The following is a 25,227-nucleotide window of genomic DNA, read 5'->3' on the forward strand; positions in this document are numbered from 1 at the left end:
TCATGCAAATGCACCTAATCTGTAGAAACCAAGCCACATCTAGAACCCTAAACTTCAAGGAGTAGATTTGACCTCTCCAAGCTCTGCAGCATAGGAAGGAATGCCAGAATGTGATTGATGTCGCTTAAGCAAGCCAAAGACAGCTAGAGGGCTGTTGGAAAGGGGGACTGATCCTTCTACCAAAGCACAACAAATATCCAGTGCAGTTACTTAACAATGTTTAAGTTACAAAAACGATTCACAAACGCATGCTAATCAAAAAAAGTCAAGCATGAATATATACGGAAAAAAGTTTTATCTTCACCTTCTACCTTGCCCAAATCTTCCCAACCTCCTCACAGTTAACTGTCACCAGTTTTTTAATCCTTCCAAGTCATTTCCTATGCATTTGTGAATGTGTTTTTTTACATAAAAACTGTACATAGTTTTTTATATGAAAGTTATGCTACCAGATCTTGGCAGCTGGCATAGTGACCTGCAGAGAGGGAACATGAACACCCTCACCTCACTTCCTCCTCCCTTCGCTAATCTCCTGGTGGGGCTCCCCATTGGCAGAGGGGACATGGGAGCCTGTTGATGGGGTGCATACACGCCAGTCTCCCCACACAGAGCATAGGGCTGGGAGGAGACCTGGAGGGGCAGAAGGAGGACATCCAGCCTGGAGAGATTGGGAAGAGGAGACGAGAACACTGCTTCTGGGGGCTGTGTGGAAAGTAGTCATAGATGGGGTGGAGTCCCCGATCACTGCCTCCTGCTTGGTCGGGGTGGCTCATGGAGCAGCTGCATCAGTATCTTCACATTACCCCTTCCCACCCCACCACCTCCCAGGGAAGGAGTGACCTGTACCATCAGTGATCTGTGACCAACTCCTTCTAGTCATAAATAAGGTACACTATCCCTGTCCTTGCCTGAGGGCTGGACTAAGTGGGATATTATCTTCTTAGCAGGCTCCCTCAACTGTCAGCTGCCTGCTCCTCAGGCCACTCCTCTCTCTGTTCCAAGCCAGTACATTCCCTTGGAGGGGCATGAGGAGGCCATATTGCCCTGTGGAAGAATTTAATGGGCCTGCTATTCTCCCCCCAATGTAAGGAGTTGGTGAGATGGATAAAATCTATCTTTATTTTCCTGACTAAGACCATAGGAACTAACACTAGAGCAGATCTCTGTTTCAATTGTACTTTCTGAGCCAAACATAGTTTTTCTCCAGCCTTCAAAATCTAGCTGAAGCCTCATCTCTGATGACGGGCTTTCTTGGGCCACCCTGATTCCTACTACTTTTCTGGTGACAGGGTACACCCAAGCTCAGTTTTTTTGTTGGTCTTCTTCTATGTACAAAAGACCAGCTGTGTGCTGTTGTGGAAAGACCTGGGTGTTGGAGGGTCCAGTCATGGCATGGCCCCAGCTGGTTCAGGGACTTTAGGGAGATCCTTTCTCTTGTTGGGGGGTTTGAACATTGTTCATCAATGGACCAGCACTGGCCCAGCGTGTTCTGTTGTCCTAAAAAGTGTTTTTACTATTCATGTTTGAAACTGAGCAGGACCCTGTGAGGCTCCTGGGCACAGAAACCTTTCTGTCCCCTGTTTCTTGTTTGTAGAGAATAGACTCTAGGCTCCATGACCTTCCCTCAGTTCCAAAGGGAAGATTTAGACAGTTGCTAATCAGGAAAGGGAGGGGAGGCAGAGACAAGGGAGGAGCAGCCAAGAAACAATAGTGCAGCCTTGGGGCAGGGTCCTGCTTCTGCCTCAAGGGATATACATAACAATATCTTTGAGCTCCTCACAGAACTAAAGCCCACAACAAATGGAAGATGTTAGCATTCTTCATTCCATATTAAAGGAACCAGAGAAGCTCTTCAAGAGACCACCTGAGGCCAGTTTAAAGGAACCACAGAAACTCATCAGACCACCTGAGGCCAGATTAAAGGAGTGTCAGCCCTGCACACACCCTGCAACCTCGCCCTTGAATCATTGCTATTAAACTCCTCATCAAATCCTCCCAGGTTGGGACATACAGTTTTTTGGGACAGGAGCCTGCTGTGTCCCCCTTTGCCTGGTAAAGCAATAAAGCTATTCTTTTCTAATTCACTCAAAACTCCGTCTCCAAGATTCAATTCAGCACTGGTGCACAGAGGCCGAGTTTTTGGCATCATGTTCTTCAACGTGAGTGTGCTTTCCAGCTCGCTGCATCCCTCCCCAGCCCTTCCTTACTCTATTTCATGGCCTATTTCATGCATTCACACTGTCTTTGTGGACCCTATGGGTATGTGCTCCTAACTCCTTGTTCATTTATTTTTAATACTTTGGGGGCTGTGTGTCCTCTTGAGGATCAAGGGAAACTCTCTTCTCTCCCCAAAATGACTCACATATCACACATAGAAGAAAATCTTGTATATGATTTCAGGATACTTAGAATCGCTCTGGATCCATCCAGGGATGAGCCTCCTCCCTGAGATGCATGGACCCCTTCATCTAAATGATATTGAAGACGCTTGGCACAATGGAGTTGGGGGGATTCTTTGCAGTCTTCTGCTTCTCTGGGGTGGAGAGCACTCTGTCACAGCTATCCACATATAATTGTGCACATGTGGTTGTCATGCACAAGGGTGGGTGCCCATATCCTCAAAACAAAGGGCTGTCACAGCCCATATAGAACATGCATAAGGGTAGTTGGGTTGAATATCTGGGGCAGCATCCCCAAGGTCCTTGACACTTTTCCCCAGGAAACTGATAAGGGATTGACTTTGGCCAAATCCTGGATGAACCCTAAACACAGGCATTACTATTGAGTTATTTCCTATCCTCATAAAAAAAAGACATTTCCTGAGACAGAAGACATTCAGTGTTGGAAGGGGAAGAGGGTTCTTCCAAGAGGCCAGGAAGTGGCTTGCTCCGCACGTGGCTACTTACCCTCTCAAGCTGTTGACAATCTCCATTAAAAATCACCTTTGTGACCAGAGAAGAAGTTTTCTTAGTGACTCCCTCCCAGGGGCAGGGTGGGGAGCTGGCTTTCATCAGAGCCGCCTTCTCAGGGAGGGTGGAGGATGAGGAACCTGGAGGCAGGGAAAGCAGTGAGCCTGGTCGCCAAAAGATCTGAGTTCTAGTCCTGTGAGATCACAGCGTCAGCTGGACTGCTTATCGCATGCAAAAGTGCCGCAAGCCTATGTGTAGATCCTATTATTCCTGTTTTACGGATATGGACACTGAGGCTCAGAAAAGTAAGATGACTTGCCCCAGGTCACACAGCTTGGAGGCAGTGGGTCAGGCCAACCTGACTCTGTCAAACACATCTTTATCTGCAATGCTGAGAGTTGCTGGGTGTGTGAGGCAGTGAGTGACTCAGGATCCCCACCTCAGGGTGAGTCATACTTGGTGGTGAAGGGAGGAGGAGGGGAGGGCAAGATACCAACCAACTCCTGCAGCATCTCCTCCCTGAACCCAGCACCACAGAACAGCAACTACCCCTGTGGGAGGAGCCACAGGAGTCGCCTAAGAGAGCCCAGAAGGGACTCAATTCAGAACGGGAAGCAGACTGTCCCCTTAAAGGTGTGAAAACACTTGGGTCTGACTCAATAACCAGTTAGGTTAACTTAGCACCTTAAACTCCCCAAGGTCCCTTCTCTGGCATTATTTCATTTTCCTCTGAAATAACCCTGGGACATTGTACATTTATTTCATCCACTTTTCTGTTTTACATTATCTTTCACAACAAAAAGGTAAAAGAATTCACATATACAACTCAAGCAGGGCAGCTGGTATTGTTTTTTGCAGATGAGGAAACAGAGGTGCATGAGTTATGTGATTTGACTAAACAGAGCTGCTATGTACAGTTGTGCGGGTTTTTCACTATGTAGGGAACTCAGAAGAGAAGTGAGTAAAGCTGAAATACAGCTTGTGCTAGATAGCCAAGCTGTCCATGGGCTTCATCTACTGGAGGAAAGGACACCTTTTGGTTTTGCACAAAGGTGTCTTTTGGGTTAGGGGTAGCCCAATGCCCAGGGTGGGGAGGTGGGTCAATGGCATCGTTGGGAAGAGAGGCCAGGTCTCCACACTCCTGCAGCTCATCTTTCACACCCTCTGTCCATGCCCTCTTGTCCTACGTTCCCCCAGCTGCCCTCAGTCTCTGCCTGCAACCCCCCACACTGCCTTCTACATCCAACAGCTTTGGAGAGAAAAGAAAAAAAAATAATGCAAAGGGAGTTCAGATGGAAGTGAAAACAGAAATGTAATGAGCTTTAAAACAGCCTCCGTGGCTTCTTCAGGATGGGACAGAAAGCTATGCAAATGGAGGAAGATGGAACTCTCTTCCTGAAGCTCTTTAAAAGGTGAGAGGGCAGCCTGCTCCTGTCTATCGATGCCTCTGGGTTCCTGGCACCTTACCAGGTGCAGTGAAGAGGTCTCTCTCTAATTGGTAATTTGATGATTTCTTTTCACACCCCTGTTTCCCTGGAGTAGTTTTATTCACTCCATCTTGGTGCCTTGGAGTTCCTTTTGACCTGCCTGCTGCTTCCTGAAGACTAGAGGCTCCCTGGCCCTCATTTCCGTTTCCTCAAGCTTTCTGTACCCTGGACAGACAACAGTGCCCCTTGGGTGGTGGGATTTCCTGTGGTCCCAGAGGATCTGGGCACCTGGAAGGAGGGGACAAAGGAGAACAGGGCCCTCCTTTTCCACTGACTCTCCCACCTCAGGCTCATTCCCATCTGCACCTGAGTGTACGTTCTCACTATTGCCCACCCAGAATTCGTCTTCATGCCCAGCAGTACCCAGATTCCTTCTGGGAGTTTCCTCTCTCCCAGCCTTTGCTGCCTTAGGGACAGGTGTGCTCCAGGTCCTGCTTCCCACTGCAGAAACTGAGGACAGAGCCTTCCTCTTGCTCCCCATCCCTAGGTTTGCTGGGGACTGGCCAATGGAACAGGACTTCTTGGGAGTTAGAGCAGAGGACACAGGAACAGAGGGGATGGTTGGTGTCCCACTCAGGCTGTTCAGGTGTGAAAAGGCACCGGGCTTCCCAATGCCCATCTCCTGACATTCTGGCGCCCTCTTGTTTCTTGTCTTTTCCCATAACCACTGCTCCATGGATTCCACCAGTGCCTTGATATCCTCAACAGATTCCCTTTGTTTTTGTTGCTTGCAGCCAAGAGTCCTCTCCTAGTCAGCTCAGGCTGCCATGACAAAACACCACAGACTGGGTGGCTTAAACAACAGACATTTATTTCTCACAGTTCTGGAGGCTAGAATTCTAGTCCAAGATCAAGGTGCAGATTCCATTCTTGGTAAGGGCCCTCATCCTGGCTTGCAGACAGCTCTCCTCTCGCTCCCCGACCTCCTCTTTGTGCGCATGTGGAGACAGAGGTGGCTTCCTTTTCTCTTCCTCTTCTTCCAAGCGTCTAATTCCATCATGAGGACTCTACCATCATGACTTAATCTAAACCTAGTTACCTACAAAGACCCCTTTCTAATACCATTGCATTTGCGGGTTAAGGCTTCAACATATGGATTTTGGGGGACAGAAACATTCAGTCCATAACAAACCAGGACTGAACCAACCCCCAAATTCACAGGCTTAGTATGTTACAGCAGCCCAGTGATAAACAGTGTTTCTCTGCCATTTTATTCTGTGGAAAAGGGTGCTGTGGACACAGCTTTCAGGCAGTGCAACCACGCCTCCTGCCCCAACGTCTGGATTCTCTCCCGAGGGCTTCCCTCACTGCCTCACATTTACCTGGAGGCTGCCTGAAGGCAGCACCTCTTCAGCTCCCACCTTCCAGTTTCTTCAGACAGATACCCACACACTTTTATTTTCAGGAGGTAACAACAATACTAAGTTTAGGGAATCTTTAAAAGGATTAAAACCCAAGTTCTTTTTGATCTTGTGGGATCAAACCCCTGCCTGGCAGTTTCCTAACTGTGTTGCTTTGCTCAAGTTACTGAGTCGTCCATGCCTCCAGGTTCTCATCTAAAATATGCAGTAATGATATCTATGTCTAGGGAGTTTTGTGAAGAAAAAATGAGATAACAAACGTAAAGTGCTTAGTATGTTGCTTAACATATAATCGCTTAACAAATATGAGCTATTAGATGAGTGTTGTATTATTAGAGGAGCATTTATGGCTATAGGGTCTTCTCACTGCCCTCTACCCATGATCTCTGATGATTCAGGAAGGTCTCTTTCCAGCTCTCTTTTCCCTTCCTCCTCTGAACCGTAGGGGTGAAACACCTAAGTCTTCCCCCTTCCTTTGGGAATAGTGTCCCACCCTGGCACTGAGCATCCTCTCTGTGCACCCAGCCCAGCCACATGAGGACACTTCCTGGGTAAACCCATGTGCCTAGAGCTGGTGTCTATCCTCTTTGCCTCTATACTTTCCGTGGACAAAGTCCTCTCCCTTTAGCCCCTGAGAGCTTCAGGCTTTTCTGCAGCTTCTCAGCTTTTTTCCATTCACCTTTACTGAAAGTGCTCCAGCTGTCTGCTCCTCCAGGAAATGTTCTCTAGGAAATGTTCCTCCTCCAGGAAATGTTCTCTGAATAGTTGACAGCACAGTGATGACTCTCCCCAGAGATTCAGCCTACTCACAAGCCCAACTCTCTCTGTTTGTCTTCATGGGCTAAGGAGGGAACTGTCTCTGAAGGCTGGAACTTCTGGGGCCTGGAGGGACACCAGGACTGGTGAGGAGAGAGGGAAGAGTTTTCCAGGTTCCTTCCCAGTATAGTGTTCTACGGTCTTAATGCAAATTCTTAGAATCCTAGAACTCAGAATTCAAGGAACTTCAAACAATCGCCCACCTTCACTGAAAACAGACTCATATTGTTGTTGAGATTATGTGACATCACAAGGTCACATGGCTGGAGCAGAAAGAGGAACTAGACTTGGGTCTTCTTCCTCCTGGTCAGAAGCATTGCTAGTGGACCCATTCTCTCCCCAAAGTCCATTCTCCAAAAGTAGTGTGGTTTTGATTCTCTCACTCCCCCCACCCCCCTCTGTCTCTTGCTCTGTGAAAGCAAGGGCCAGTCTGTCCAAGATGCAATTGGAACATTAACAGACCTGTGGAGAGAACCCTAGAGAAGGTTGGGGGAGGGGGTCGGGATTTCTTGATTCCTCCCTCACAACCCCAGTCTTGCTCACTGGTTGCTGGCATCTGGCTCTGCCTCTGCTTACAGCATGGTGTGTTCCCTTCTCTGAATCCTGGTGCTTCTTTTTGAGTCGGTTAGCCTCACATCAGCATCACTACTTCCATGATTATAACTGGCCTAAAGATTCTGAGGCTCAGATCCATCCATTTGATTTCTCCCTGAGTCTCCCCACACTCTCAGGAGTTAAATAATTGGTTTTAAGGGTACAAGTTCACAGACTATAGATGTTATTAGAAGAAGCCAAGCATTTCTTGTTCCTCTGAATGCAAGGAGAGTACTTATTCAGAATCCAGGACTGTTTCTGTATTTTCCTCCACTTAGAGTGTTTATAACCTAGGGGCAGGACAGGAATAAAGACTCAGACGTAGAGAATGGACTTGAGGACATGGGGACGGGAAGGGTAACCTGGGACTAAGTGAGAGAGTAGCATTGACATATACACATTACCAAATGTAAAATAGATAGCTAGTGGGAAGGAACTGCATAGCACAGGGAGATCAGCTCAGTGCTTTGTGACCACCTAGAAGGGTGGGATAGGGAGGGTGGGATAGGGAGGGTGGGAGGGAGCCGCAAGAGGGAGGGGATATGTGGATATATGTATACATATAGCAGATTCACTCTGTTATACAGCAGAAACTAAAACACCATTGTAAAGCAATTATACTCCAATAAAGATGTTAAAAAAAAAACAGGTTGAACACTTTTCAGATGCGTTGGATTTTCATTCTTTTGTGAATTAAAGCAAGATGTTGACTTGATTTGGTATCTCTGTGTGTAAGAGGGTCACAGTTTAAAGTGTTAAAAGGCTCTTTAATAAAAGATGAAAGAAAAAAAGCAAGTAGCAGTGAAGAGGTTTTTTTTTTTTTTTTCTTTTCAGTTAAGGAACTTGGGATTCTGAACAGTTACATGTGAAATTCAGCTGCAGCATATCTGGATATAAATAATACATTGAAATTTTTATGTAGTTAAGCATTACAGGAGTTGGACAAGCTCTGCAAGGATTTTCATTTAATTCTGTTTTCTAAAAAAATGTGTTAACTAAAAATAAAAGAATTTCGGGCATGCAAAGTAACTAAGACAGTAAGGAGAATTTGCAGCAGAAAATGATCTTTTTAGTTTAGTGCCTGTATCTTAAACCATTCACGGGTTTATTTACAGGAAAAGGTCACCTGGGGTGGGAGAAGGAGGATGTTGCTCTGAATGATGAGGCAGGACATTGGTTTGGGCCTTCAGAAATGTTCCATCTTACTCCTCCCTGGCTCTTCCCAGAACCAGCTCTCTTTTTGCTAAGTAATGCTGGAGAAACAGTCCTGTAGCCAGAGGTCACAGATGTGGGCAAAGACAGAGGGTGAGAGGACAGGAATAGGGGAGGAAGGTCTGGAGACTCTACTCCCTTTGCCCTCACCTTCACCTTGACCCATCATTTGGGGCTTCTTCCTTCTTTTGGGCAGGACAACGCTGAGCAGGCATCCAACAGCCTGTCGGTGACTGTGTTAGTTTGCCAAGGCTGCCATTACTAATACCACAGGCTGGATGTTTAAACAACAGAAATTGATCCTGTTTTGGAGGCTGGAAGTCCAAGATCAAGGTGTTGGTAGGACTGGTCTCTCCCGAGGCCTCTCCTTGGCTTGCAGATACCACCTTCTCCCTGTGTCCTCACCTGGTCTTTTCCCTGTGCACGCACATTCCTGGGGTCACTTTCTTTTCTTTATAAGACACCAGTACTGTTGGATCATGGCCCCACCCTTGTGACCTCATTTAACCTTAACTCCTCTTTAAAGGCTCAGCCTCCAAATACAGTCACACTGTATTTGGGTTAGGGCTTTGATGTATGATTTTGGGGGCACACAGTTCAGTCCATAACATGGTCTTATAGGTGTGAGTGGGGGTGTCCTCAGCAAGTGTCTTGAATCCATTCCTCTTTCCCTCCCCTTCATGTTGCCTAAGTACATTATACAACTTTTTAGGTCTTGGTTTCCTCCTGTAATAAAAGGTGGAATTACAAAACGATATTTATGAGCTATCTCAATTCTGGGATTCCAGTTGGTCCTCCTGATTCATACTTACCAGACACATATGTTTCTGGGATTTAGACCAACTCCATTTCCAGCTGACTCTGAAGACTTGGGAAACTCTCAACTGATCCAATAACAAAGGTATATTCTAGACCCTATGCTGGGCACCAGGGACATATTCAACGCTTTTCATAAGGAGCCCCCGGGCAGGTAAAGCAAAGGCTGCGATGCATATGAGTGCTGGATTAGAGGATGGAAAGGAGTTTGAGGGGCACAGCTCTGCCCTGGAGAGACGGGGTAGCACTCACTCTGTGCCATCCATCTCCTATGCCCAGTGCCCAGTCAGCTTGACACAGCAGACCAACTGAACTCTGTGCCCCAGACACACATCTTCTCCTTTAGTCACATGATTTCACTGTGGCATAGGTACTGCTTTTTTTTTTATTGAGGTAAATTTTACATAATATAAAATTTGCTATTTTAAGCCCTTTAAGGTATACAATTCGGCTTTTAGTATGTTCACAGTGTTGTTTAACCATCACCACTATCTAACTCCAAACATTTTTATCACCTCAAAAAGAAACTGTCACCTCCCCTTCCATTCCCCCCATCCCCAGCTCCTGGTAACCACTAATCTCTGCTTTCTTTCTCTATGAATTTGCCTGTTCTAGACATTTCACATAAGTGGAATCATACAATATGTGTCTTTTTGTGTCTGGCTTCTTTCACTTAACATAATCCATGTTGTTATGTGTATCCATGTTGTTATGTGTATCTGTACTTCAGTCCTTTTTATACCTAGTAATATTCCATTTTATTGCTATATCGGATTTTGTTTATCAAGTCATCAGTTGATGGACATTTAGGTTGTTTCTAGTTTTTGGATATTATGAATAATGCTGCTATGGACATTGATGTACAAGTTTTTGTTAGAAAGTATGTTTTTAATTCTCTTCAGCATATGTGTAGGAGTGTAATTTCTGGATCGTGTGGTAACTCTACATTTAACGTTTTGAGGGACCACTACTTTTACTCTCACTTAACAGGTGAGGAAATTGCAGAGCTGGGACTCCAGCCCAGGACCTCTCACTCTAGAATCCATGCACTGACCCTCTCCATCACATTACCCTGGAGGTGATGCTTGAGCTGGATTCTAAAGGACTAGACATTATCTTGGTTGACGGGGGCAGGAAAGGCATTCTGGGCAGATGTATTAAGTCTTAGAAGTATGAGAGAGCTTCTTTGCATTTGCAGGAAGAGGTAGTTGATGGTGTCTAGAACATGTATATTTGTAGGGAGGATTGCCAGGGGAGAGATGCAAGGAGCCAGACCCCCAAGGGCCTTGCATACCATGCTCGGAAGTTGAGTGCAGAAAGATTTTAAGCAGAAGAGTAAGTATAGAAATATATGTAAATAAAACAAAAAAGAAAACCACAACTGAAATGAAAAGGCAAGAAAAAATATTTGCAAACCACATGACATTGGGTTAATAGTTTTGTTACATAAAGAACTCCTAAAGATGATTATGAAAACATTTAAAACCAAACTAGATAAATGGCCAAAGGACATGAACAGATGATTCACAAAGTAAGAAATGTAAAGCAGTAAACAAACATATGGAAAAATGTGCAACTTCCAGTATAATCAAAGACATGCAAATTTAAACAACAGTAAGTGAACCATTCTTTGCCTACCAGATTAGCAAATGTTTGTCAAAATGATAATAGCTGATTCTGGCAAGAGTGAGCTATGAGAGGAATTCCTGCGCATCTTCGGTATGTTCAAATCCCGAATGCCAAATGCTCCTTTCCCTGTAACTCTGTAATTCCAGTTCTAGTCATCAACTTACTAAGAAGCTACATCTATATGTTGTTTACAACAAAGAAAAAATTGGAAACAAGAAGGTACAGGGTGCAGGTGACCAAAGTTCAGAACATCATTCATGTGTGGACACCAGGAAGATATTTCAACCCCAACTTCTGGTTAGAGGTCCAGAACTACCTGAAGCCAAACTCATCATTGTTTTCTCCAAATCTGCTTTGCCACACCCATTTTCATTTTCACTGATGGCATCACTGGCTAAATTGTAACCCAAGCTAAAACCATGGGAGTTGCCTTGTTCTCATTTCTTCCTTACCATCATCTTACTGTTTGTGTCTCCCCTCCCCAAATTCACATGTTGAAATCATATTTCCCACAGATGATGGCATTAGGAGGTGGGGCCTTTGGGAGGTGTTTAAGTTGGGGGGGTGGAGCCTTTATGAATGGAATTAGTGCCCTTATAAAAGAGACCTCATAGAGATCCCTAGACCCTTCCACCATGTGAGGACACAGTGAGAAGGTGCCATCTATGAACCAGAAAGTGGGCTCTTACCAAACACCCAATCTGCCATGATCCTGGACTTCCAGCCTCCAGACTGTGAGAAATAAATTTCTGTTGTTTATAAGGTGCCAATTTGTGGTATTTTGTTATATCAGCCTGAACAGACTAAGATAATCCTCCTCTCCTTCACTTAATCTATTTGCCTCAAATTTTGTCAGTTACACCTTAGAAGGTCTCTCAGTCCTTTCTCTCATCTTTGTAATTGCCATTGCCTTAAATTACCCTTTATATTCTCACCCCTGAATTGTTTCCAGAGTCTCCTATCACAGGCCAGTCACCTGGGGGTGCCGAGTGAGAGGGAGGGGGATGTGTCCAGGAGAGAGATACAAGAGAGGCTTCAACAGTGTCTGTGAGTTTTTAAAAAGATCTAAAGCAAATATCCTCAAAAGTTTAAGGCTTATTGAATCTGTGTGGTATGAACCAGATATTCATTATATTCTCTATAGTTGGAATATTTAATAATAAAAATCTTTCAAGTCTTCTGCCTAACCTCCTTTCTGGAAGTCCCCCTTCATCCCATCCTTCTTCCACAATACCACTACAAATTTTAATAAATTAATATTATTATTTAATATTATATTTATTTTTAAAATATTAAGTAATATTTAATATTTGATATTTTAATTATAAATGAATCTGATTCTGTCGTTCTCAACTTGAAAACTTCCATTAGATTAGTATCCCTTTTCTTACAGAATAAAATCCAAACTTATTAGCTCAACACAAGACCATCTACACCCTATGATCAAGCCACGCTAAACCTAAAAGATTCTAACTAACCTAACGTCACTTAAGGCGTGACTCTAGACCCTACTCACGCCTCTGTATATGCTCTGCCTCACATGCCCATCTTCCGTCTCCCCATCTGGCAGAGCTCAACTCACTTTTCAAAGCCAAGCTCAAACATCAGTTCTAGAGGAAAGCTTTTTCTGATTTCCTCAAGCAGAGTTTGGTCATTCCTTCTTTTAGGTTTTCAAAAAATTTTTTTCATGACATTTATCATTGCTCTTACCACACCGTTTTGAAATTTGTTTTCAATCTTTCTTCTAATAGACTGTGAGCTCCTCAAGGACAGGGCTGGGGTCCTGTTTGCAATTCTCAGGCTGAGTGCAGTGCCAACAATAACAAGAGCCCTGTGAGTGCTCTTGTTTGCATGGAGTTTGAATGGAGGAATGAGGATGAGAGAACATGCACTGGATCATGAAGCATTTTCCTCTTCGAGGGAAACTTAAGAAAGTGGGGACAGAAGAACTGTCATCAGTTTGGATAACACATACAGTCAGTAATCAGAGACTACTGTTAGAAGAGAATCTAATCCAAGGAAAGAAGGCAGGAGAGAAATTTCGAGAGTGTGAAAGACATCTGTGAGGGCGGACTCCCAGCCTGGACTATGCAGGCACGCGGCTGGCCATTCATACCACGGATGGTATGGACGCTGTGGCTTGCAGCCCAGGTCTGCAATTGATTGAGACCATTGAGGCATCCATTCCCCTAGGTGCTGGGAGTGTAGCAGCCAATGGCTCTCAGTTGAGTCACTCTCTGAGAATTGCCCTCAGCCAAAGAAAACCCTCACTCAAGGTCATGCCCCCTCCTGCAGGCATCCCTCAACCAATGACTAGTCAATGAGGGAGTGTAAAGGTCCAGCCTGCTCACCTCTAGACTGGACCACTCTAAAGAACCATCCCAGCACCAGAGCGCCACATGGGTGGCGGCCTATTTTGTGTTTGCAACAAATTTCAGCTTCTCCCCTTACCGGTTCCCACTTCTTTCACTCTGAAAGAAGGTGTTGATTCCTAAGTCACTCTCTAATACATATCCAGCTTGCAAATCTCCATCTCAGAGTCTGTTTGCCAGAGAACTAACCTAAGACAAATGATACTTCAAGGGCTTCCATTTCCATCCCAATGTTTTCACTAGATTGGAAAATACTTCCTTAGAAACAGCTACCAAGATCAACTGCACAGGTTTTTGAAGAGCCTTTTGGCATTTTGGAATTTTGTTAGTGGCCCCAAGGCCAAAGAGTCCCACCTTCTGACCTATGACCTGAGTGATTTTTTGGTAACAATTGATAAGGTGTCACTGATTTGAGTCATATTATACTTTGTCATATAGAGGTCTGAAATTAAAATAGATTTAGCAGTGAACTAGGAGGGAACAAAAACATTTGAAATTTTGCCCCCCCCCCCCTCCATTAGCTGACTTTTTAAGGAAAACTTAAACTTTTAAGGAAAACAACTTTTGAAGGAAAGATGGCTTTGACCTGACCTGTTTTTGTTCCTAGTTACTTGAGCTAGAGGGATGAGAGTCTGTTTACCTCAGATTAGGACCAAAGACGAGGCTGTGATTTAGGAGAGGTGGTCAAATTATGTTTGGGATTTTTAATTCAGGGCTTGGGGTGTCAATTGTTTATTTGAGATAGCAAAGGCAGAGTTGTTCAGACAACCAACCAGTATGGTATTTGCCCCTGAATGTTCCCTCCCAACAACATTCTTCTCCTGCTTTAAGGACGTGGATAGCTGTGGTGATGCACTGAAAGGCAGATGGAATCTATGGGAGAGCTCTTGGAAAGTTATTGTTAGAACATCCTTTTCTCTCTCTCTCTTTTTTAAAAATTCTTGGCTGCATTGGATCTTCATTGCTGCGTGTGGGCTTTCCCTAGTTGTGGCAAGTGGGGGCTACTCTTCGTTGTGGTGCACAGGCTTCTCATTGTGGTGGCTTCTCTTGTTGTGGAGCACAGGCTCTAGGTGTGCAGGCATCAGTAGTTGCAGCATGTGGGCTCAGTAGTTGCGGCACGCGGGCCCTAGAGTGTGTGGGCTTCAGTAGTTGCTGTGTGTGGGTTCAGTAGTTGTGGCTCGTGGGCTCTAGAGTGCAGGCTCAGTAGTTGTGGAGCATGGGCTTAGTTGCTCCGTGGCATGTGGGATCTTCCCGGACAAGTGATCAAACCAGTGTCCCCTGCATTGGCAGGTGGATTCTTAACCACTGTGCCACCAGGCAAGTCCCCCTTTTCTCTTTAGAATTAACCTCAGTTCCTTTTTCTGCAATTCTTCCTGGAACTTGCTCCTCACTTTTGACCCTCAGCTCCAATAGGGCCCCTTCTCTCCAGCAGCCTCTATAGCTTCTGCCTCTTCATCCACATTCCTGTTCATGTTGTATCAAATTTTCTCCAGGTTCCTTAGTTCATTGTTTCATACAATTGTTTTTTAATATTTGTGAATTTATTTGGCAGGCAGACATTGCAATTATGGATAAGATTGACTATTAGGAGAAATTCCCCCCCCTTCCCCCCTCCCCTAGAGCAATTGAATGGCACACCACACATTAAATCAAATGAGCAGGCATTAGCATCAGTTGTAAACAATTTACACTGCAGAACTCCTGCCATCTTGCCAAATCGCCCAAGAACTAGATGTGGATTCCAACTCACCTTGCTAATTAATTCAGAATAAGAAGATATCCCCCAAAGCAGTACTCTTTCATATTGGTGGAGACTCACATAGACATTTTAAAATGTTTTAATATCCATCCTGTTATTAGCTTAAGAAGATTTCTTTGTCAAAAATATCCATCCTGTTATTTTTAACTTAAGAAAATTTCTTTGCCAAAGACTGGTTCCAAAATTTCATTACTTTCTGAGAAAAAGTGTGCATGGAAGCATGTGGATATTATTGCTGTCTGATTCATCTTCAAAATCCCAGCACCTAGCATAGCTCTGGGCATACTGTATGATATTGAATGAAATCCTAATGTGCTCCTATAGTAGAGTAGTTAACTCAGGAATTCACAGAGATGACTGAGATAAATTTCAGTACATTTCTAAGTGTCTTAGTCAGTTTGGGCTGCCATAACAAAAATACCAGAGACTGGGTAGCTTATAAACAACAGAAATTGACTTCTTACAATTATGGTGATTGGAAGTCTGATATCAGGGTACCAGCATGGTTAAATTCTCATGAGGGCTCTTTTCCAGGTTGCAGGTTGCCCACTTTTTGTTGTCTCCTCACATGGTGGAGGTCAGAGAAGGAAAGCAAGCTCACTTGTGACTCATACAAGGGCACTAATCCTATTCATGAGGGCTCCACCCTCATTACCTCATCTAATCCTAGTTACCTCTCAGAGGCCCCACCTGTAATACCATCACATTGAGGGGTGGGATTTCAACATATAAATTTTGGGAGAACACACACATTCAGTCCATAACAGCACATAATGTCCATCCTGTGTGCTTTTGTAACTGACTTTCTAAGAATGGAAATTGCCCAAGGTTAGTAGGTAGGAGAACAGAGAAACCAGATTTTCAATTTAACACTGTTTGATTCCAAAGTTAATCTCTCCTTCTCACCATGCTGGAGGATCTTTTTTCAATCTCTGCCCTTGGCAATTTTTTTTTTTTTTTTTTTTTTGGTCTTAGGTGCTTGTGTATTCTTGCTTTTCAAAGCAATTCTCCCTGCATTTGGAGCCTCCTAGTCAGACACTCTGTGCTTTCACCCTGCCTGTACTGCAAAGAATGGAGAAGGGGAGTGTGGTCAATAGACTTCTATTAAAATGCTGCCTCCTTCAAGGGTATTTGCACTTTATGTGAGGAATCTGGAGAAACCGACATTTAAGTCACTGAAATATGTTCATTCAACAGTCTGAATGTCATTCCCTGTCTTAAAATCCCCCAATTGGCCTCCCATTGCACTTAGGATATAATTCAAGTTTTACACCAGGCCTATATGGCTCTACATGATCTGGCCTCTGCTTACCTCCCTGGCTCCATCTCACCCTACTCTCTCCCTGGTTACTAAACTCCTTGGTTCCCTGAACATACCAAACTCAGAACCACTGCACTCACTGTTCCCTTACCTAATGCTTTTCCCTCACATATTTTCCACTTCCTCCTTCTCATTTGTCAGGTCTCCTGAGAGAAGCCTTCCTTTATCCCCTAATCCAAAGTTGCCCCCCTGCCATTCCTAGTCCACTCCCTATCTCATGATATTTCCATTTCTTTATAGTACTTATCATTATCTTATTTATTTCTTTGTTGTCTGTCACTTCCACTAGGATGCAGACTCCCTGTTTGCAGGGACCTATCTTCCTTCTTCATGGTTGGAATCCCACATGACCAGAACACTACCAGCTTTTGGAGGTCAGATAACACCTGGGATTTGGAGGTCAGATAACATCTCTGAAGGTAGCCCATCACCTCTCCCCTGTCTCTAGATGTGCAGGCCCACTCTTGGCTCTGGTCCCGGACCTCTTGCTGACCTGGAGCTGTGATTGGAGTCTGAGAGCTGATACATGTGTGGCTGTTCCCTGTAAGGTGCTTGGGGGCCCTTCAGTGGGTGGTATTGTATGATACCAGTGGCTGCATTGTACTCTGGAATTCATTATGTTGTGTTCATGTGAAGGAATGAACTAAATTTTGTCGAGGAGCTAAAGAAAGTTTGAGAAAGCAGGAAGGGCAGTTGTTGCTGTTCCTTGTGAGAATTCTGTCCTCTCTATTGTGTAGAGCAAGCCATGAAAGCCAGCAAGCCATATGTAATAGGATTTCTTGCCAACCATCACCTATTCTCACCAGAGGTAGAAGGAGCAGACACTTATGGGGAGTGGCATTTCAGTGACTGAATGGATTGGCTAATAACTCCGCCACTTTAATGAAATAAGTTCTTGCATTAATTGTCACACGTCTGCACTTAAAAGTTGTTTAAAACTTCTTTCCTTTCATTTGCGTTGGTGGGTCAAGTTTTTCGGAGTAATTGGGTGGCTTTGCTGTCCGTGGTGCTGAAACAATTTTCTTACAGCAGGAGACAAGGGCGGAAATAGTGTTTCCACTGTCTTCCATTTTGACGCTACAGAAGGATTTATGGGTTTCAAAACTCTTTTCACACATATCTTATGGTTTTTTCCTGAAGGTTTTGTAGACTTTGTAGGGAAGGTGTTTCCCTCTTCCCACATTTTATAGACTGGGAATACTTGGCTCAAATCTAAAAAGCTCTACTCCTATTGAAATTTCTCTCATATTGATAGATGTCTCTTAAAACAAATATTTTCCACATAGGTTAAAAAAAGGTTAATTGTGGAAATTTTGGAAATACAGGTAAACAAAGAAGAAAAAAATACTTCATGGGCCCACACCCATAGAGAACTACTATTAACATTTTGATAAATACTCCTTAATATAGATTAGATAGATGGAAAGAAGATATATGATCTAATACTGTGCATGCTGTTTTACAACCATATTTTTCACTTAGAAAATTATTAGACACTTTTTCTATGTCAATAAATATATTTTTACAACTTTTCAAAATAATATAGTATATAATTGTGGGTTTATACCATATTTTATGACTATTTTTAGTTGGGCATTTAGATAATTTCTATTGTTTTGTGATTATAAGCAGAACTGTAAAAGAATTTTTGAAAATAAATGTTTATGCATATTCTTATCTATTTCTTCAAGAAAATGGCTGGAATTGGAATTGGAATTGATGGGTCTTTTGATCCATGTTGCTAAATAGTCCTATTTGTACAACCATCAGCAGCTCGTTTTCCTCTATGCTAATATATTCTGAGTATTATTACTTAAAAACATATTTCAAAAATATTATGGGTGGAAATGGCAACTTTCTGTTCTAATTTGTCTTTTTTATATTACTAGTGAGATTGGATATTTTTTTCAAGTATTTTTGGCCATTTGAATCTTTCTTACTTAAGTTCCTTCTCATAATCTTTGTCTACTTTCCTGTTTGATGGTTTTGAAAACTAGGTCTTCTGACTCTAAATTCAATGCTCTTTCTTTGAGCTACACAGGACAGCTTTTATGAAAATAGATATGTGTCTGAGACTGGTCCTTAGGTCGAAAAGTGGTTCTTAGCTTTCAGGCCCTTCCCCCTCAGGCTTCCAGTGTTTCCAATTCAAAGTGTAATGACTCACTAGTGTCTTTGTTACTTTATTACTTACACATTATCTCACTCAATTCTTAAAGTGTCTGGAGAGGCAGATGGGGCAAACCCTGGTGTTTGTATAACAGAGGAAACTGAGACGTTTTGAGGTTAAGGTAATTATCCATGATGACAAATTAGTACCTATGTCAAGGTAAATCTTGAACCAGGATCTCTTAGGAGTCTAGTGGGAAAGTGATATGATAAACTAATCACAATGATGCTTAATGACTCTCATAATGTATTATCTTTTCCAGAGTTATTTGCATTTAAATAGAGGAATCTGAAATTATCACTACTTAATGTGCCCTGTCAAGCCAGGAGAAGAACTCTTTTGGAGTCTGGGGCCTGCTTACCCCTTAAATCACACTGTGAAGATATCCACCTACTTCATCTATGCATGGTCCTGGCACTGCTGTCTCAAAATGGGTTGACTTGAAACACCAACTATGACAATCTGAATATATACAATATAATGCCCAAAACAGGCAGAAAATAGAAGCTGTTTCCCTTTCTCCTCCTCTTCCTTCTCTTCCTCTTCTTCCTTCTTCTTCTTTTTTTTTTAAAATTTATTTTATTTATTTATTTTTTGGCTGTGTTGGATCTTCGTTGCTACGTGCGGACTTTCTCTAGTTGCGACGAGCGGGGGCTACTCTTTGTTGTGGTGCGTGGGCTTCTCATTGTGGTGGCTTCCCTTGTTGCAGATCATGGGCTCTAGGCGTGTGGGCTTCAGTAGTTGTGGCACGTGGGCTCAGCAGTTGTGGCTTGAGGGCTCTAGAGCACAGGCTCAGTAGTTGTGGCGCACGGGCTTAGTTGCTCCGCAGCGTGTGGGATCTTCCCGGACCAGGGCTCGAACCCATGTCCCCTGCATTGGCAGGCGGATTCTTAACCACTGCGCCACCAGGGAAGCCCCCTCTTCCTTCTTCTTCTCCCCCCCCCACTTATTTTTGTCTTCTATATGCAAAAATGTGTTTTCCCATTTTCTTCACAAAATTACTCAGAGCTCTTTTCCTTTTCTCTGTGTTAGAAGTTACTAAGTGCCTCTCAGAAATGTTCTCTAAGCGCCCAGAAGAACAATAACCAGTTAGCTAGAAACTAAATGAGTAGCAGGGATGGTTCCTCTCTGCTGACCTGATGAATTCAGTTTGTCACAGCTTCCTCGGCCCACTGACCGTATATGGTAGACCCTCCCTGGATCCTTAGTGGACACCGTGCCTCATCAGAGCAAGTAGGAGTGTCTCTGAACACCACATCTCCAGTGCTCTTACTGTGTGGTGACGTTTCATATTGTACAAAATCACAAAGATAAATCAAGACCCCTCTGGGGTATATTCTCCATTACCCAGGATGCTGACCTTCTACTGCCATGTCTGCCTTAGTTTTCTCCCTGGTGGATTTCACCTTAATGACTTTAAACATATTATGCTAGGGGGCTTTGCAATATTTTTTTTGCAAAATTTTTGGGCGATATTTGGTGGTGTTCTTTTAATAATGATTGAGGAGGACTGCTTATTTCAGTGACTACCTAGTGCCTTGTCTATATTCTCTTTGCTTTTCTCTGTATCTCTTTTGAAGAACTTTCTAAAGGTCTTTGTTGATACTTTAATTTTTGTGGAATTAACATACCAATGCTAGGAATCCTGAGGCTCAAAGTAACTGGTATAGTATAACATTACGCATTTTTTTTTTTGCGAAGACTTGAGGACTGACACACAGTCAACTCTAAATTGGCTAATGATTACAAGAATGAGGGAGATCATGGATAAATCCATATTTTGATTAATACAGTTAAGATTTTTATCCCATGGTGGATTAACCAAGGTCAAGATAAGGAAAGACTGGGAATGGTCTCATATCTCTAGGGGAAAATAATCAGGTAACAGGTGATCACTATTAATTGACACCTCCCACTGGTGTGTGTGTGTGTGTGTACAGCATCCAGGAGCTCACACCCTCTACATGAGTTAGGATCAGTCCTAACTCATTCTGGACCTTTTCATGGTCCTCAGATTTCTTCTCCATGAAATGGTGATAATCTTCCCTGCCTTATAAACCTAATAAGGTAGAAGTCAAGTTTATAATGGAAGGTCTTTGAGAAGACAGTGCTATACAAATGCAAAGTATTTCGATTTCTTGTTGCTTATTGGAGTAAATGGGCTAACATAGGGATCCAGAGTGCATGCTGACAGGCCTGCCAGAGCTGCATACCTAAAAGACATCAGGTTGTGTAGCTGTGAGGCAGCATACTGAAGTGCCTATATCTTGGAAGAAAACATTTCAGAAGCTAGAACGACAGATGCCTGAGAATCGATTTTTGAAACACAGCCTTTTTCAAGTATGAAAAGAGTCCAAATAATTTGTTTTAGAGAAAGACGTGCTAGCCACAAGAGCCAGCTCTCAGAGTGTCTCGGGTGGTTTCATACCCATGGGCATGGGTGGCAAAGCTGTCCAGATAAGCAGGAAGGGCACCAGCTTCATGGCAGGCAGCTGTTTCTGCTCGAGCCAGAACTATACTTTCCTCTCATTTTGTCAGAAACAACGTGTTATTTTGGTAACTCTTTATTTTCCACACTGCAGCTCCCCATGTAATTATTGAATGCAATTAGGTATTCCATGCTGCATAATTACTCAGCTATCTGTGCCTCTGAAAGATATGAGAATAAATATCATGAAAGTCCATGGTGAAAAGCCTCCATCCAAAGAATAAGCCTGTTATTTCTACCTACCTGACAATGTGTCTGAATCAGAAGAAGTAAAATTTAAACATTTTGGGTTTTTCCTCCATCTGCTGTACATGTACATGAATGAAATTTAACATTAGCACAGCAGAGCAAACTGGCTTGGTTAAGGTTTCTCTGTCACCTAAATCTATGGCTTCCTATTCTGGTTTGTGCAGGCATCCAAATAAAACCTCTCTATGGCATGGAAAAACAGGGGTAATGGATCAGGGTCCAAAGATAAGCTGTAAATCCAGTCTAACTAACTAGTGTACAGGTAGCTAGAAGGTCCACATCAAGTTCATCCCTTTGCACAAAGAAAAAGAGAATAGCAAGGCATATTAAAATAGAGAAAGGGCTTTGGTTTTTACACACATCTATGTTAACCGGGATTCTTTTGATTGCAAGTGACAGAAACCCAATTCCAGCCAGCTTAAGCAAAGAAACGGATTTAGTAACAAGATACTGGGGCATCTCAGAGAATAAAAATGAGCTGCAGGAATATTTGAACCTCAGAAACTGGAACTGGGGACTTGATTCTAAGACCCTGTCTCCCTCTATCCATCTCTTATCTTTGTTTTTCTCTCTGTCTTGGCTTCATTCTTTTCTATGCCAGAAAAGTTTTCTCCATTTAGCGGTGGTCATGACTTCTAGAAACTCTGGGGTCACATCTCTGAAGCTTCTGTCAAAGGAAAAGGGAATCTTCCATGTTAGTTCTGTTAAGAAAAAAAAAAACAGCCAAAGCATCTGATTGACCTAGATTGGGTCAAGTACCTTCCCCTGGACAAATTTCTGGCTTGAGGGGTAAGTTATGGTGCTAAGGTTGGTCCAGGCTGGGTCATATACCCAACCCTGTGCAGGGAGCAAAGTTTTGTAACCAGAAGGTGGGAGCTGGGACAGGAGAAAGCAGAAAGCTGGTCAGATGACAACGATAGCACCAAAGCACCCACATATGACTTTGTACAAACGTGGAGATTGTCCTCAGGGCCCAGGAGAATAACCCATCATATATTGATGTGAGATTATTTTGTGTAGAATCTTAGAATTCAGTTTTCTGTTCTTGGAACCTGTATTTTCTTTTGTGACCAGGACCCTAGTGAGGCCACATAAAAATTCGTAAGAATTTTAGGCAGAATTATTTATTTTCAGGAGAAATCCAATATCAAAACCCTAGATATTGGGGCAGTGAATGGTGATGGTGAGGACAAGCAAAGCCTCAGGGAACCAGTTGTAAGAGTTGTCCTGTTGGGTTCAACTTAAGTAAGGCAGCCATTGGAAAAAAAGTATGTTGTTTATTTTCTCCCACTCAGAAGTCTCAGTGATGGGGAGGTTTATGTCTTCCCTTTTTCTTGCCTCACTTAAAGATTATTTCTGAAGGGAATTTTATTTCTTTCTCTAGGTAGATAGGTACACAAGTAGATAGATAAAAATAATTGCCCAATGATGCTCTACTTTCTAAAACCAGTCACAAATCAAGTATAGGACTTTGGGTGTTTCTTTTGGCCTATAAATTTCACATTGCCTAATTTGAATATTCCCAGTGTCTTAGCTTGATTTCCCCAGAAAGCAAAGCCTGGGGCAAAGCTCATGTGCTATCTCTTTATTAGGGAATAAAATCCCAGGGCACAGGAGTGAGGGACAAGGGAAGTGAGGCAGAGCGGGGGAAAGCCAATGTAAGGATGCCTTGATCAGCTGGCCACCACTTGGTGAATGTAACTCTTTGCTCTATCTCATTGGACCGTCTTCTGCAATGCCAAATAAAAACATGCTTCTAGAACAGTTCATCTGGTTCAACAAGGGAGAAGAGTTTCCCACAAGATTCCATCTCCCATCTGTCAGACGCTTGACCTACAGGGCTTGAATGCCCTCATAATTTGAGATTATGCAGCATGGATGTTCATGCCTCAGTGTCAAATGGGGAAGTCCCAGGACAATAAGATGGAGGTGGGTGGTATGGGCCGGAGGCAGGGCACTGTCCGGTTGTATTCATGTGAGGTTGCCGCTGAGTCAATGTGAGCCGGTCACCGCAGGGCTGACGCAGGATGGAACAAGTGGCCCTAAGTCAGGTGAGGCTGAGAGGACTGAAGTGACATACAAGAAGCCCCTATTTCCCCCAGAATCAGAATGTCAAATCTCGGAGACACATTACAGGTACTTTCAGATAAGCAGATTAACACCCAGAGAGTTTAAGGGACTTGCTTAAAAAACCTCACAGCCAGTTATTTCAGTTACTGACAGAGCTTGGAACACGTCTATTTCCAACTCGGTCTATTCATTCATTTACCGTGGCTCCCCAAACATCAGACCCCCATATGTGGCAAAATTTCCCAAACACCTTATGCAGTGAGAAGCACGTCGACACCTCCTAAATATTCATGAGCTGTTTAATGGTTCAGTCTTGGTGGGTTGCAATATGTCTAACAGGATCTATTTATTCTCATTACTTCAGTGCTGTTCTGGAGTGATGCATTAGAAACAATTTATGATGTGTTGACAGGACAGATGAATGCTAGGATAATAGGCTGAAGAGGAGAAAATCTCACCACGGTAAACGGAATGCAGAGGCGTGACTTTGAGTAAGGTTGATGGGAATGATATTGATGGTTTGCGTGCTTAGCCATTTATGTGCCAGCCTGCAGGCCTGCTAGTTTTGTGCTACAGCAGTTGTGTGTCTACCTGCCTCTGCTAGCATTATGTGTCTTCATGATAGAACCTGTAGGATCTCTGCTTCTCAAAAGGAGGGTAGCATGGCTGGGGAGGTGCAGTGGTCAGCAGCCTGTGGGCATGAATATACTTGAATTCCTAATGTCTTAGTAATTTTAGATGGAGATGTCACCTTATTTAGCCAACCCCAAAGTCATCTGGCTCAAGGTTTGGTTGAAGATTAAGTTTCCAAAAGTCAAGGCTAATAGCTCAGCCAAAATAGTCTTATCATTTAGGGCTGCCTTCTTGAAAATTGTGTCTGAGAACAGAACCAGAGCATTCTCTCAAATGCTGAATATTTACCCTTCTCTGCCATTCACAATGATAGTCTATGCTGACTACTCACCCAGAGTGAGGACAGGACTCTGTCTTTCTCCCACTCTTACATACCTCTCCTATAAAAAGCCCCAAATAAGTCAACAAAATCATGTTGAGCTTTTTTTTCTTCCCAGGATACACATTATGGGAAAAAAAAATTTGTTAAGTACTCATTAGGTATTACCCACGTTTTACAAAGGAGAAAGAAAGAGGTAAAAAGGGGTTAAGAAATTTGCTCAAGGAGACAGAGATGGCACGTGTTAGGATCGGAAATCTGAGTCCTACTGCTTAGCTACCACCATCTGTCCTTTGAGCATTGTCATCTTTACACGGGCTTGAGGAATGTATTTACTTCTCGATGTCTTGAATTCCTCATCTATAAAATGTGTGTTTAGATAAATTGCCTACATACCTTAAAGGTAGGTTCTGAGGAGAAAATAAATGGATAAATCTTAAAGAGCATTGAAAACAGTGAAAAGGTATGGGGAAAACAAAGGAAGGACTTTTTCCCCCTTTGCCTTTTTTGGTTGTCTGTTTGTTTCACTCAATTCTTGAGTGTCATTTGGATGGTTTCTACCAGTTATCCCTCATATCCACCACGTAGGTGAACTATGGTGCTCTGAAAAGCACATTTATGCATATTCCCCTCAATCTGATCTTCCGAATTTTGAGAGCTGGGGTGATGAGAGGCAGGGATGATGCCCTTTAATTTCTGAGCAAACTGAGTCTACCACGGACTCATCTGCCCACGACTGGAGAATGACCCTCCCAACACTGTGCAGTAAGCTAAGTGCAGACCCCAGCACTTAGCTATGGGCTCTGTGCTCTTTCCCCATACCCCGCAGTCTAAACCAAGTTTTGGTACGAGAAAATCTTGAAATCAGGGCTGGTGGTGTGTGCTGGGCAGGCTCCTGGGCTTGAGGTGAGGGAGAGAGGATTCTGGATATTTCCTCGTTGGATTCCTGTTCTTCCTTCACTTCTACGCTGCTTACGTGCCTTTCTGAAGCATCCTGTGCGTCTTCTCAGCCTTGACATCTGTTG

This window comes from Balaenoptera ricei, chromosome 19 (genome assembly GCF_028023285.1).
Source record: "Balaenoptera ricei isolate mBalRic1 chromosome 19, mBalRic1.hap2, whole genome shotgun sequence".
Lineage (NCBI taxonomy): Eukaryota > Metazoa > Chordata > Mammalia > Artiodactyla > Balaenopteridae > Balaenoptera > Balaenoptera ricei.